The 13945-nt window shown below is 35.8% G+C and overlaps 1 protein-coding gene across 2 annotated transcripts in view; it reads right to left on the bottom strand.

Annotated features, from left to right (window-relative positions):
• Window positions 1–13945, bottom strand: part of wwtr1 (WW domain containing transcription regulator 1) — a 53910-nt gene that overhangs the window by 21595 nt on the left and 18370 nt on the right. The window lies entirely within an intron of this gene.

The raw sequence follows: 13945 nt of genomic DNA, 5'->3' as shown, positions 1-13945 counted from the left end.
CAAACCAAGCAGATTTCTATTGGTTAATGCGACGAATTTGCATGACCAACTTGAACAATTTTTGACAAGCTTAAAATAGTACATAAATTGTGTATAGTCAACAATCGCACCTTAATTCTAACCAATCAATCAATATCTGGGTTTAAAGAAGATCCAGACCCATAAATGTATCAACTTGGCTGATTACATTCTTTACGGGGTTTTTAAAGTTTTAAACTAAAATATATGACACTAAACTTCACCAGCTTGTTTGTACACAAACTGGTCTGAACAGAAAATCATATGGCTGTTAGTGACCAAATGAGTCACAAAATACACAAAAGCCTCAATCAGAGAGTGACTCACTCAAGCTATTCACGCTACGCCGGGAAGATTATCTACTTCCTGCTGATCTCAGGCCTGCACAGTGGCAGAACAGGAAGCCATGTCTCCACAGCAGACCTCCCGGTGCATGTTTTGAGAAACTATTATTCTGTGTCTTTAATAAACTGTTTCTAATTTTTTACTGGTTACATTTCCAAGAATTCAGTATTTCTTCATAAGATCTTAAAATATAATATTGTTAAAATAACATGTAAATGTTACTGCTTTTTGTTTATGCTGTAAACCTGACCATCGGTTTCTAAAGTTGTGGTTTAAGAGACTCCAGCTTTGTGAAATACATCAACAGTGGGGTTAATTAACACAGTCAGGATGCTATTAGTCTGAGTGGTTTAGATTTACGAAGGTCTGACAGAAGAGAGAAGGAACGGGCCCTTGGGGGTCTGGGTGGGGCAGCTGTCCTGCACCTGTGGGTTGGGCCCCTTAAATTTAAGGCCCATCTTCCCATGCATTAAAGCCAATATGTGCAGTGGAACAGCTGTTTAGCAGCCTAATGTTAAAGCAAACAACAATTAGCCAGTGGCACAATTTTGCTTTCTCTTGTTTTACACGTTTCGTAGAATTATCAGGACTAGTGGCACAGTGGCACAGGCATAGCATTTTTTGTCTGCTTAAAGGGTCATATTTATGACTTTTACAGCATTATATTTTTCTCTCTTATAAGGTTAGTCAATGTTCTGTTCTGGCAGCTGTACTTTTCTTTTGACCATTTTCCAGCCTCTCTCTGACCCTTTTGTTGAGTCCTTAATAAGTGACAATTGATAAAAAGCTTTTTATGCAAATCTCAGTTTGATGTTGTCACAAGTAAAAGTGGGCAGTCCTATGTTAATGAGCTCATGGCTATAAGTTGTTTGGAAAGGAAAGTTTTTAGACATGATTTTATGTCTACATCAGGGATTCTAAACTCTGGCACTTTCCTGAAGAGTTTAGAGCCAACTCTAATCAAACACACCTAGACAAGGTAATCAAAGTCTTCAGAATTACAAGAAAGGTAAAAGCAGGCAAGTTTGATCAAGGTGGAAGCTAAAATCTGCAGAAAAGTGGAATTCAATGGCTACAGTTGAGTACCCCAGGTCTACATAGTAAATCAGACTCTTAAATTTCTAAAGATGAATTAAAAAATCTTTTTGTCCTCTTATGGTACAGTACTTTCATTTATTTATAAAACCGCAATATTAAAAAGTCTTAAGATAACTAACAATCAATTACACTGACATAACCAAATCATAGTCCATTACTTTGCCAAAATTAACAACCCGGACGAGCCCCCGATTTTTACTTTTCGGAATCCAGTCTAGGGCTGAAAGGTGGGGTTTATAGTTTTTCAGAAATGAGTTTCTGCACTGGTTTGGAAAACTAAAGCAGAGATTAGGAGGCATGGGGGGCTGACGCATGGGTCTCGCATGGCCATGTTTGGGTACAAGCCACATGCTGTTTGCAGAGGAAACACACACACACACCTCAAAGAAACAATGGCTTGGTGGTGGATTAGAGGTGAAACACAGGCTGAAACAACACTCACAGTAGCCAGATGGACACAACACCTCTGAGCTGAGCTTCCCGCTCTTCCTGTTAGTGTGCTAGCTGTAGAAAATAGCACACACACACTCCAATACAGTCCCAGCGCTTGTCATGAGGCACATTCATTTCAACAAACATGCTTACAGCACAGAAGTGAGTGAATCTCTCATTCGCCTTTTAAAATCATCACCTGGTAGCCTGTGTGTTGCCTGCAGAGCGCATTCTATAAATAACTTTAATTTCTTTCATTGTGGCTTCAACACAATATGCATATGCTTTAGAATTTATCTGTATTCTAGTCTATTCTAACAAAAACAAAGAAAATCAGTTTTGGCACGTATATACAGTACATTTGAAATTTACAGTCTTTCTTTTCCACGAAAATTAAGCTAAAATATTGATTACTCATGTTAAACAACAGATTTTGTCCAATCAGGTGCTAAAAAGAGAATGCCCCTCCCCCAATACCATCTTCAACTGACTAGAAAGCAGAGAATCATGGCTGTGATGTAACCAAAGCCTATTAATTACAAAAAAAATAATTAATAAATAAATCAGGGATGGGCTGTTTGATATGTCCCAATTTCCTGTTTGAAAAATGTATCAAACTCTACCCATATCCATCTCGTATGTTGTTCTAATTATAGAGCAGGCAGTGGCAGAGCAGACGCATCTGAAAGCACCTTTCACCCGCAAGCGTGTTCAGAGTCCAGCAAGAAAACTCCAGGAATGTGAGTCTGTCTGTAGCCATAGAGATTTCAACACACTCTAGACGGAGCTGGCACAGACACACACACACACACACACACATACACACACACTATGGCACACAAGCAACACACACTTACTTAGGAAAACAATCTGTGTTAGACATCTATAAGACATCTTTGGACCCACCTCAGAGATGAGTGTTGACTCTTGTTAGAAATACTATAGTTTTAAGTCAATAATTTAGTCTAACATTTTACTATTATTCTACATAGTATTTTAGCAATAGTATGCAAGTGCTATGACAACTCTCATTTAGCGTAGCAAGGTTTATATACATATATATATATATATATATATAGAGAGAGAGAGAGAGAGAGAGGCCTTTTTTTAAGAAAACAAGCAGTTAATTTGGACATTTTCACATAGGGGTGTACTCACTTTTGTGGCCAGCCGTTTAGACATTAATGGCTGTGTGTTGAGTTATTTTGAGGGAGTTATTTTAAATAAATAGATTAAGTAGAATTAAAATAGAATAGAAAGTGCTAGAGTTAGAGGGTCAAATAAAGATGGAACAGATGTGTTTTTAGTCGTCTCTTGAAGATGGCTAAGGTCTCAGCTGCTCGGATTGAGTTGGGCAGGTCATTCCACCAGGAGGGAACAGTAAATGTAATATATATATATATATAGATATATATATTTATCAAAATTACTGTAAAAACAACAACATTGTGAAATATTATTACAATTTAAAATATTCGTTGTGACAGCGAAACTACTTTGTTTGGCCTTCCAAAAGAGGCGATATGGCTTCGTCATGCCTGGAGCTTATCCGTGCTGGTTGCTGAGGAAATACAACAACTTTGCGCTGTGGATCACCGGATCGGCTTTCACCAAGGACAAAGTGGAGTCCAGCCCGGGTCGTTACATGTGGTTGCCGCAAGCCTCCTTCGTCGAATCCGCCAAGCCCGCCGCCTCTGCTCACTCTAGGCCGTCGCCACTCACTCTAGGCCGCCGTGTGATGCTGTGTTTCGTTGTGAAAGTGTAGAGTAGGACTTGTTGTTTGTCATTTCTCCGATCACAAATGCAGACATGGTTTTATGTTTACGCGGCGCGAAGCAACGCAACGTGTAAAAAGACAGTATAAGTCATTATAATCCATAATTATGTCCCCACTGGAAGCAACGAATGGCTCGTTTGTAATGGGTTTTAATGTTTTTGAATCATCGCTCTGGCTGGACAGCCCATCATCACAGTATGGTAGGGGCGTAACATTTCTGTCACACGCTCGAGGTATTCCGCCAATCATAATGCACTGGATAGCTGGCCAATCAGAGCACACCTCGCTTTTCAGACCGATGAACTTTGTAAAAATCGACGCGTTTCAGAAAGACGGGGCATAGAGGAGAAAAAATAAATGTACAGTATGTGGAAAATAATGTGTTTTTTGAACCAACTACACAAAATAATGTTCTTTTTAGCAACATCATATGACACCTTTAAATTTTAATTGATTTTTGTGATCAAAGCTGAATTTTCAGCATCATTACTCCAGTCTTCAGTGTCACATGATCTTCAGAAATCATTCTAATATGCTGATTTGCTGCTCAAGAAACATTTCTGATTATTATCAGTGTTGAAAATGGTTGTGCTGCTTAATATTTTTGTGGAAAACATGATGCATTTTTATTTTAGGAAATAAAGAACAGAATTTACTTGAAATATAACAATAACATTATAAATGTCTTATACTGTTAATTTTGATAAATGTAATGCAGCCTTGCTGGATAAAAGTATTGATTCATTAAAAAATATATATTACTTGAGCCCACAGTATATATTATTGATTAATGCAATATTTAACATTACATTTGCATATTACTGAAATATATATTAATAATGTGATAAGTAATTAATGTATTTTGATATAATACAGTAATGCATTAAAATATTTTACTGATATAAAAGCATATTGTGAATATCATGATGATTTTAATGTACTTTTTAATTAGCCATTATGTTTCCAACAGAGCAGTTTGTTCACTTCAGCCTCCATTAATGTTTTTCCCACATTACATTAATGAATTTCTTTCAGATAGCAGTAAGCAACTGAATTAGTTATTTTTATTTAGCAAAATCTTTTTTCTTTTGATTTTGACTTGAATAAGACCTTTCTTTACAGTTACAATGGGATTCATCAATAAAAAAAGCAATCGTTTTCACAAAATTCTGAAAAGCATCTCAAAGTTAATTTCATTCAAGTGCTCATGCTAAAACAGATAGTAACTGTGGTCATGTCTGGGCTGACTCAGTGACATCCTCCCCACTGAAAACTGCCCTGTCCGCAGGGTGACAGCAGCCCAGCATGGCTCTGGGACACTCTCCACCCAGCTGTGCTAATTGAAAACAGGAACAAAAGAAAAGGATCCACTTTCCCAATTACTCTGAACTCGGGTTACTGGGGAATTCCTGCACATCCAGCACAAAGGCGACTCCTCCTCAGAAGAGAAAAGAAATCGGTGACAGAGGGCCTGTCCGAAAGATGGATCGCCAGAGGTCAGATTTAGATGGCGGGGACTGTTGAAGGACACCAGCTGGATATTGTGGAATCAGAAGTATTCAATTGAATGTGAAAATGTGAGGGAGGGGCGCGCAGGAAATGGAATGCGCTACTAATTATAGTTATCCAGATCACTGCCGCTGAGCCCTGACATCTTCTGTGGAAACGGGGCAAGTCAAGGCTTGTGTTTGCAGGCCTGGTCAGCAGTGAGGACTGTGTGACGACAACCTGCTACACGCAAATGGTTTGTAAAGCTACAAGCAGTTCAACTACAGTCAAGCTACTTGGCACACTTTAAGTGATAGTTCACCCAAAAATGAAAATTTGATGTTTATCTGCTTACCCCCAGGGCATCCTAGATGTAGGTGACTTTGTTTCTTCAGTAGAACACAAACAAATATTTTTAACTCAAACTGTTGCAGTCTGTCAGTCATATAATAGAAGTGAATGGCAATCACGGCTTTGAGAGTCAAAAAAACATACACAAACAAAACCAGATTAAACCCCGAGGCTCGTGATGATACGTTGATGTGTAAAGACACGAAACGATCGGTCTGTGCAAGAAACAGACGTGTCTTCTTCTTGCTTTACGGCGGATCGCAGACTTATAAGTGCATTACCACCACCTATCTCTCAAATGGACCATTGACACTCTATCTATAATCTCAATTAGGAGTGTCAATGGTCCATTTGAGAGATAGGTGGCGGTAATGCACTTATAAGTCTGCGATCCACTGTAAAGCAAGAAGAAGAAGATGCATCTGAGAACGTGCTCAGGACAGACTGCAACGGTTTGACTTAAAAATCTTTGTTTGTGTTCTACTGAAGAAACAAAGTCACCTACATCTTGGATGCCCTGGGGGTAAGCAGATAAACATCAAATTTTCATTTTTGGGTGAACTATCCCTTTAAATATGTTGCAATTTATAGATTGTTTGAATACAGATCGTTTCAAAGAAACTTCATTTTAACAAACAGTGGTAATGTTGTAAAATTGATCAATTAATACATTTAAATTCGAAATAAACATGAATAATTAAATTTCAGTTGTAAAGCATTTCTACAGAAGACAGTTTCATCATTTACCTCAGTGTAGTTTAAAGTTGTTTCAATTCAGCTCAATAACAGTGTTGCAGTGTTTCAATTTAAGCTATAAAGCTTGTAAAAGTAGAAAGTTAATGATTATTATATAATGTAAAAATTAAAGGAAAGCTATTTAAGTGGGGCAATATCTTTTAAAATGCATAACTATGAGATGATATGATCTTTTTTGCAATCTGAGCAGTATTTAGCTATTACACATTTATTACACACTTATTACATGCTATTTGGACATGAAATATTATTTATTAAATTTTTTACCTGTATATTATGCTAAAGTTTCCACTCAGACAAAAACAAATCCACAATTGGCCTGGTGATTGTCCAAGCAGAATCAAGTTTTTCATCTGACGCTTAAGAAAGCTATTGTTTTTGCAGTTCCATTACGTGATGCTTAGAAATGAATAACTTCGTTAGTAGCATCACTAGATGTAGTTAGTTACTGCCCTAACACTAAAAACTCTCAATCAAATATGTATTTGTTTCTTAAAAATAGGATTCGAATATCACAAAGTTTCAAGCACTAACATGAGCCACTGGATTGAAAGGCAAGAGACCGTCTATGCTAAATAGTTGCTGAGTTTATAAAAGTGATTTACTGTAAGAGGGACAATATCACATCTAAAATGCATCAGACAATAAGATCTCTTTTGCAATATGACGAGTAGCTATTACATGTTTATTACACAGTTATTACATGTTACATCAATTTGAAATACTATTTTTGAATGGTATATTATCTTAAAGCTTCCACTTAGACAAAAAAATAAATAAATAAAAATCACAATTGGCCTTTCAATTGATGAAGCGGTATCAAGTTTTTACAAACAATCATGCAATAAAGTGATAATTGATGGGTAATTACTAAAAAAAAGTGGACTGAAGCTATTTGTGGGGAGTTTTGTGGGCAATATCCCTCTATATTGAAGGAAAAATATCTTTATTTGGTTAAAACTATCAGATAATATTTATTTTGTACAATCAGTGTAGTATTTATTTGCCACAAAAACACAGAGGGTATTAACCAGTTGTTTCCTAGCAGCTTGACATATGACAGAATATATCTGCTAGCTGATTCCCTAAAAGTTGTAAACAATGTGACTGTGTGGTTTGAGCATCAGCCCACCTCAATCATAGGTGTGAGTTTAAGGTGGGATGATGTTTTCCTCTGACAGCACTCAAAAAACCTGTTTAAAAACAGTCAGTGTTTTCGCAATTCCGCTAAGTGGTGCTTAAGAAATGACAACTTTATGCTAGTAGTGTCACTTAGTTAGTTACTACCCTAAAATTAAAACTCAGAGTCAAACATTTGCAACACTTTGTTTCTCGAAAAACAGGATTCGAACCTCACAAAGTCTCAAGCACTAACATGACCCATTGGATCGAAAGGCAAGGGGCAGTCCACGCTAAATAGCTGCCGTGTTGGTGTGGAAACAGACTCCAAAAATACTTATTCAGCAAGTGGAAAACTGAAGCAGTCCCGCATCAGACCTTCCTCAGCTGTTGTGAAGGACTTTGGGCGGCTCGTCGTGTTACTGGTTTGAACAACTGGCCCGTGAGTGTGGGAGTCAACGGCCCTGCAGCTGCTATTGGGTGCGCTAACTTTAGACCTGGCAGGGATTTACTGGCCCTGTTCACGCACACGAATGTTTAGAGAGCCAAATGATCAAGTGTATATGTAGAAAACAATAATGTATATATATATATATATACTGTATATATCATGGCGTTTCAGTACGTACCTCGGTTTTGACGTCACGGTTCGGTACAGCAGGGGGAAAAACTAAACAAAGTTTGCTTTTTGGTAAAGTGTTAACTATTAAGTGTCAACTGTTGTTAAACAGTGGTTTTCTGAACAAGTTGCTATTTATTTAAATACATTTAATTAGAATAAAATGTTTTCTAGAGATAAAAATCTACCTCAGCTTATGCTCTACACTGTAGGGAGCTCTTTTATTTTACTATAAGGTTACAATAAACAACAGAGCCCAAACTTACATTTAATTGCTATTTATTTTTTAAATATAATAATCAACACTCAACTTAAAAAAAATAAAAATTTACGCAAAATTGTAAATTGCACATAATGCAGTTTTTAAATTAACTTCTAAATTATAAAATGTCTATTTGTTGTTGAAATACAGTATATTAATTTACAGGTTTTCATAACAGATTTATTTAAACATACAATAAATAATTAAGACATTACTAACAAGTAAAGTCAAATATAATGAGAGTATATAGTCATATTTTGCAAAATGCTCTTCTCTAGACTTCAATTCTCTGGTGAACTAACGAGCTGTAGACACTGATGACTTTCCTAAAGTAAATGAAATGCAAGCATTTTCCACAAAAATATGAAGCAGCACAACAGTAATCAGAAATACTTCTTGTGCTGCAAATCAGCATATTATAATGATTTCTGAATTCAGCTTTGATCACAGAAATGAATTACATTTTACAATATATTCACATAGAGAACAGCTATTTTAAATGGTAAAGATATTGTTTCACAATATTACTGTTTTTACTGTTTTTTAAACAAATAAATGCAGCTTAGTAAGTATAAGACTTCAGAAACATAAACATTAACAAACTTTTGAACTGTAATGCATTTGTATTATATATATACGTGGTCATACTGTGGGCTGGAGGATCTACGGCTCAAACTGAGGGTCTGAATACAGAGATCATGACAGTAAGCCAGTGACTCATGACTACTGCCTTTCCCGTCAGAGACAAAGCAAAGCCTTATGGGAAGTTTGGGAGGTGCTTGACCCTTAGCACAATTAAGAGGCCTGTATCTTTTGTTCTGCTACACTATTAAGAGTTAAATGCCTGTTTAAAAGTTAAATATGTAACTGGCACATTCAGTCTCTGGATTACAGGTTTGTCCAGATCTCCAGATCCGAGCTCTTACGCTGGTGCTGTTGTTGAGACACTGCATGATTTAGGAGGATCTCATTAGGACTTTATTATGTGGCAGTTCTGGACGGCTGCCCAGTATGTTAAATAACTCCAGAAGGACTCTGCCCTACTGCAGACTAACAAGAAGCAAATTGTGCTGTGGAAAAGAATGTACTGATCCGATCTCTTGAATATCATCAGCCTTCAAAGCGCTCATGCAGCTCGGCTCTGAGCGTCTGTGAGAATGAGAGGGTTTGTCTTCATTCACATTCAGAATTCAAAACCACTCTTTTCTAAAATATAGTAAACTGTAATTTATTTCTGTGATCAAAGCTGAACTTTCAGCATCATTACTCCAGTCTTCAGTGTCACATGATCTTCAGAAATCATTCTAATATGCTGATTTGCTGCTCAAGAAACATTTCTGATTATTATCAATGTTGAAAACAGTTATTGTGGAAACCATGATTTATTTGTTTATGTATTTGCAGGATTCTTTGATGAACACGGTATAAAAGAACAGCATTTATTTGAAATAAATAAATATATAATATAAATAAATATATATGAATTTATTTTTAAAAAATGAAAAATGAAAATGAAATTTTGAAATTTGAAAAATTTTAATTTCCCTTAAAAAAGGAAATTGTTACTGACCCTGACTTATATATACTGTATATATTCTCACTAAATTGTTATTCACATTATGAAACATTTATTATTTATATTAATGCATTATATTTGTCTGTATATATCGTAGCATTTTTTTACATTAAGAAGACTGCAAATCTGTACTGCAAGAGGAGAGGAGTGCATAATAGTAATTTAAACAACTAAGATCATTTTTGGTTACACTTTATTTTAAGGAGTAATATTAATTAACTACATGTACTTACTATATGGTTAGGATTCGGATTAGGGTTTGTTTTAGGGTTACTTGCATGCAGTTATGCATAATTTATTGTTATTATGTAAGTACATGTAAGGTAAGAAAGGACACCTTAAAATAAAGTGTTAGCACTTTTTTGTTTTGTTTTGAGTGAAATATGACCCAGAAAGTGTTCTTTGTGCGCTTCACCCTTTAAGCACTGTGAATGTTTGTAAAACTCCAGCAGTCCTCACAAACTCTTTAGTTTCCTCGAGTGTGTGTGGGTTGCTGGAATGCTGTGTTAAACTCAGTCCCAGCGTCACCCTGACAACAACCCGTCAGCCGTCACACTTTAACATACAAACCCCCTCAGACCACACCGTTAATAGTTAACTCCAGTAATTTTCTGTTGTGTTGAGCGCTCATCTCAATCTCATCACTGCACTCCTGCACCAAAACATTTAGTTACACATTGCTATAATGACGATTATGGTGAAATATTACTTGTTTAATTTTGTCACTGTATAACTGTGCTCTGGGTCACTGTATAACTGTGCTCTAGGTCACTGTACAGCTCCAGTGGCAGATTATGTGATGCACTTTCAAAAACAAAAAATGGAAATATACACAATTCCAATAAAAAACAAATACTATATGATATTATTTTTATTATATATATATATATATATATATATATATATATATATATATATATATATATATATATTAAAATACTTTATGAACAGTAATATATACTAATATATATTTATTTATTAAATATATATTAAAATATTTTTTTTTGTTTTTGTAATGCCTTCTTCCATCTTGATAATAAACTTTATCCTGTAAATTAGTAAATTAGTAAGTGGTGTACCTGGTTGTAGGTGCAACGCCACTAACACAAGAGCATGTGAGTCAATTGTAAATTAAATTTACTAAATTGACTAAAGTCTTACATTTATTAAGAATGGCCATAAGTGGCCAACCCCAATTAAACAATCTTTACCATTTTAGTTTGCAATGCATTATAAGACTGTCTTGTAGACGAAGGAACTGGAATTTGGAATTGAGCTTAAGTAAGAAACGAGAATGATGATTTTATTTTTAGTAATTCAGCATAGAACGAACCAAATAAACGAAAATAATTAGCAAGATGGAATTAATTGAGAAATTGTGTTAGCACTGGATCCATACAGCAGATTCAGGGTTATTATTAACTAAAACTAAAGCTGAAACCATAAAAAAATCATTACTTGAAATAAAATAAAACATTACATTTAAATAAATTAGTTGTAAAGACAACATTTCTCATGTTAGTTTAGTTTCATTTAAAGTATTAAAATAACAAAAACTAAATAAACAAAAACTAATAAATACAAATTCACAAAAACTATACAAAAAAAGTGTCAAAAAATGTTGAACAAAAACATAAAATATAAAAACAAAATCTAATTCAACATATAAAAAAACTAGCGCTGTCAAACGATTAATCGCGATTAATCGCATCCAAAATAGGTTGTTTGCACATGACGTCACTGATGACGCGCGGAATGCAGCTGGAGGGCAGGAAGTGATTTTTCTCTCCATAGGAATCACTAGCAGAAACTCCAAATGCCAGTGTTTTGCGTTGTTTATGGATGCTTAAATTGGCCAAACCGAGAAACCACAAGGAGCTTTTATCATGTACGAAAATGTGTTGTTCATAAGTGGGGAAAAGTCAAGAAATTGATTGAAAAACGCAGGAAAAAGTGGCTTGTAAACCTGTGTCTGCGGTCGGGAGGAGCGAAGCTGGTGTGATAATGCTCGTGTGTGTAAATGGTTATTATAGGCTATAATAATATATTAAGATATTTATAAAGATATAATTCAGAATTTACTCAGTGCTAAACGCCACACGTAGACACGTAAATAAGATATTATTTGCAGTTCAGAGAGCTTCACTGATTATAAAATAACATCGTGAGATTGTGATCAATTGAAGTGAGTGACAGCTTTTTAGTGATTATATGGAAGCTCTATTTGCTCGCTTTCTAGGCAGGCTATAATCAATTAGCATGTAAAACAACTTTTATTTAAATTCTGAATCGATTATAGCCTGCATAGAAAGCGAGCAAATAGCGCTTTCATCTAACGTTAATCACTAAAAAGCTGTCACTCACTTCAATTTATCGCAATCTCATGATTCCGTGAACAGCAAACAATATCTTATTTACATCGTGTCTATGTGTAGCGTTTAGCATTCAGTGAATTCTGACAGTGTCACCCTGTATCTATTTATATATTTCTTTATTCATATTTTAATGTATTATTATCTTATATTAACCATTTGCACACACAAGCATTATCTGGCCTCGCTCCTCCCGACCACAGACGCAGGTTTACAAGCCACTTTTTCCAGCGTTTCTCAGTCAAATTTTTGAATTTTCCCCCCTTATGAGCAATACATTTTTGTACACGATAAATCTCCTTGTGGTTTCTCAGTTTGTCCGATTTGAGCATCCATAAACAATGTAAAACACTGGCATTTTGAGCTTCTGCTAGTGATTTCTATGGAGAAAAATCACTTCCTGCCCTCCAGCTGCAGTTCGCGCGTCATCAGAATCACGTGATTGCAAACAACCTATAAAAGTTTTTGTTTGCATAATATCTGTGTGTGTACTGTGTATATTTATTATGTATATATGAATACAAACACATGCATGTATACATTTAAGAAAAATATGCTATGTTTATATATTAAATATATTTATATATAATATAATAATATAAATGTATATACATGTAAATATTTTCAAAATATATGCATGCATGTGTGTGTATTCATATATACATAATAAATATACACAGTACACACACAGATATTATGCAAACTAAAACTTTTATTTTGGATGCGATTAATCGCGATTAATCGTTTGACAGCGCTAATAAAAAACTATAATAGTACATCAATAACACTGTTGCTGGCCATTTTGTGCAAAGCGCCACCTATCCAAATATTCCCAGCAGCTGTAAACGTTCAAATCAAGTCAGTTAAAGGTTACGAGCGGGCCAAAGGCATGATCACAGCCCTTTTCCATGAGGCTGCCAGGACTCTGAGTTCAGCTGGAAAACGCTGTGTGTGGAAAACAGTCTGTCCCAGCGCCGCTGCCCCATCCGTCCTTTTCCCTCCAAGATAAAGAGCACAGTGTCTCGTGTTATGTTTATGAGCTGGACGAGGCCGAGAGAACGAGAGCGCTGGAGGGCTGGGCTCTCTGACAGCTCTTTCAAACACCGTTTCGCACTACTTTGCTGCATAAAAATACGCATTTCCCCCATCAAAGACAGCAAATGCTTTGATTCTCTGGAAACCCAGAACCCGAACTCAACAGTGTCTTATAAGTGTGTCCATACGCCAGCCGACTGTAAAGCTGGGCCAACTGTGCCACATTCAATGAGGACGCAAAAAAACTAAAGAGCTAGCGCTTGACACAACCCCTCGTCAGCTCTCTTGTCTCCGAGCAAGTACAAATATAAAGAGTGGACACACATTAGCCTCATGTCTGCGGGACAAAGTGCTCATTGTGAATAATCCTACAGGAGACATGGGAATGAACTCTGGCTCTCACACACACACCCCACCACTTTCCTTTCCATTGGCTGCTCTCTCGCTCGCTCAATTAATGTACTCGCCTCCACTTTGCTGAAAAACACAATGATCTTTTTCCCATTTCTGTTATTTTCTGTTCTTTTTTTAAAAAAGGTTACTACACGTGGTTAATAACAAATCATTTTGATAAAAAAAAAAATACATTAGGCATTTGACCAAGTTTCTCTTGTTACTCTCATTCTCAAAGACACAATCTTATTTAATGTGAAACACTTGTGCACAAAACTGGAATATCGCACAAAACATTTGCGAA

The sequence above is a fragment of the Sinocyclocheilus grahami genome, unplaced genomic scaffold (assembly GCF_001515645.1).
Source record: "Sinocyclocheilus grahami isolate Dianchi unplaced genomic scaffold, SAMN03320097.WGS_v1.1 scaffold103.1, whole genome shotgun sequence".
In the NCBI taxonomy this organism is placed as follows: domain Eukaryota; kingdom Metazoa; phylum Chordata; class Actinopteri; order Cypriniformes; family Cyprinidae; genus Sinocyclocheilus; species Sinocyclocheilus grahami.
Note: the sequence above shows the minus strand (reverse complement) of the source record. Positions and strands in the feature narration are given on the sequence as shown.